This window comes from Leuresthes tenuis, unplaced genomic scaffold (assembly GCF_036924035.1).
Source record: "Leuresthes tenuis unplaced genomic scaffold, fLeuTen1.0.hap1 SCAF_103, whole genome shotgun sequence".
In the NCBI taxonomy this organism is placed as follows: Eukaryota; Metazoa; Chordata; class Actinopteri; order Atheriniformes; family Atherinopsidae; genus Leuresthes; species Leuresthes tenuis.
This window is the reverse complement of record NW_027325457.1, coordinates 129,149-131,295: the sequence shown is the minus strand read 5'-3', so window position 1 is coordinate 131,295 and position 2,147 is coordinate 129,149. Positions and strand designations below refer to the sequence as shown.

At 44.3% G+C, this 2,147-nt stretch overlaps 1 non-coding gene across 1 annotated transcript; it reads left to right on the top strand.

The window, feature by feature from the left end:
* Positions 1 to 458: 458 nt before the first annotated feature.
* LOC140287014 (U2 spliceosomal RNA) lies at positions 459 to 648 on the top strand. Its single transcript, XR_011911399.1, has one exon. It is a non-coding gene; the product is annotated as a U2 spliceosomal RNA (small nuclear RNA).
* Positions 649 to 2,147: the final 1,499 nt, after the last annotated feature.

Below are 2,147 nucleotides of genomic sequence, written 5' to 3'. Positions count from 1 at the left end.
CATTTTATAGCAAAATCCGAAATCGTGAAGAACTCATGAAAGTAAGCTTATTCTCGGATTCCTGAAACTTTAGATTTGCTCTTTCTTTTACTGCAAAGTACAACGTTGAGCAGCACTAATGAGTTGTTTCTATTTTTGGCAGGCTTTACCTTTGCGGATGAAGCCCTTTCTGTCTGTGCAAAAGAAATCTTGTTACTGTGCAGAGTGACTTCTCTGAGTAGAGTCGCCTTACTTGTTGCGACTGTGCCGATGTTCGAAGCTGGAGTGCAAAGTTGTTGCTTGAATGGTGCTCGCTGGAGCGTGTGGTAGTGTAAAGTTATACCATTTAAAAGGGCTGAAGAGTGCTCAGTGCAGCGGGTGGGCGGAGGTGCAAAGTGACACTATGGCCATAAAAAGAACACCGCTACAAGTGCGCATTGTGCCAGGAAGGGCCCTCGGACGTGAACCAGTGGACAGTTATCGCTTCTCTGCCTTTTGGCTAAGATCAAGTGTAGTATCTGTTCTTATCAGTTTAATGTCTGATATGTCCTCTATGCGAGACTACATATTAAATGGATTTTTATCAATAGGAGTTGAAAAAGGAGCTTGCTCCGTTCACTCCAAGCATCGACCCGGTACTGCAGTGCCGCTGGGAACGGTGCGCTCTCCTCTGCTCTTGTGAAAAAGCAAACAGCGGTGCAGGATGGAAGTTTCAGGGAGCCTAAGATGAAACTTTCTTTTAATCTGCTGATAAAAGAGAGTGAATGCGAAGAAGACTTTAACACGGCTCTGGGAGCGAGCCGAGTGCGGGCTAACCAGGAGAATTGCTTGAAAGAAACGCGACACCGAATGAGCGGTCAGAACAAAGCCTCAATACGGTGTTCCTGTGGTGTTTTTATAAAATGCGGTGTAAAAAAAGGTGTGAATGCCCCATAGAAAACTAAAAGGTGGAGCGGAAGTGTTCGGCTGCAAGAAGGTGTGAATGTCCGACTATATTTGGTGAAAAGTGAAAAATTATGTCCACCCATAATTAATGAAAAGCGGGCAACAAGTAGGTTTGAATGCCCAACCATACATCAACAAAAGCAGGAGTGGATGTGTTTGGCTAGAAGAAGGTTTGAATGTCCGAGCATAGTTTGTAAAAAGCGGGTAAGAAAAGGTGCGAATGCCCGACAAAGTATGATCAAAAGAGGGAGTGGAGGTTTTCGGCTACAAGAAGGTTTGAATGTACGACCATAGTTTGTAAAAAGCGGGTAAGAAAAGGTGCGAATGCCCGAACATACACCATCAAAAGAGGGAGCGGAGGTGTTCCGCTGAAAGACGGTGTGAATGTCCGACTATAGTTGGTAAAAAGCGGGTAAGAAAAGGTTCGAATGCCCGAATATATACCATCAAAAGCGGAAGCGGAGGTGTTCGGCTGTAAGAAGTTGTGAACGTCCGACCAAAGTTTGTAAAAAGCAGTTAAGAAAAGGTTCGAATATCCAACCAAACATAATAAAAAGTGGGAGCAGAGCTGTTCGACTGCAAGTAGGTGTGAATGTCCAGCCATAATTCCTGAAAAATGGGTAAGAAAAGGTGCGAATGCCCAACCATACATCATCAAAAGAAGAAGTGGATGTGTTCTGCTACAAGAAGGTTTGAATGTCCGACCATAGTTTGTAAAAAGTGGGTAAGAAAAAGTTCGAATGCCCGAACATACACCATCAAAAGAGGGAGCGGAGGTGTTCCGCTGTAAGACGGTGTGAATGTCCGACCATAATTGGTAAAAAGCGGGTAAGAAAAGGTTAAAATACCCGACTGTACACAATCAATAGCGGGAGCGGAGTTGTTCAGCTACAAGAAGGTGTGAAAGTCCGACCATGGTTTGTAAAACGCGGGTAAGACAAGGTGCGAATGCCCGACAATGTATGATCAAAAGAGGGAGCGGAGGTGTTCGGCTGCAAGGTCTGAATTTCCAACCGTAATTTGTAAACACCGTTGAAGAAAAGCCTCGAAAGCCCGACTATACACCATCAAAAGCGGGAACAGAGGTGTTCAGCTGCACAAAATCAGGTTTTTGCAAATTATGATCTGACATTCACACATGCTTTTGATGATGTATGGTTGGGCATTCGCACCTTTTCTTACCCGCTTTTTACCAATTATGGTCGGATATTCACACCTTCTTA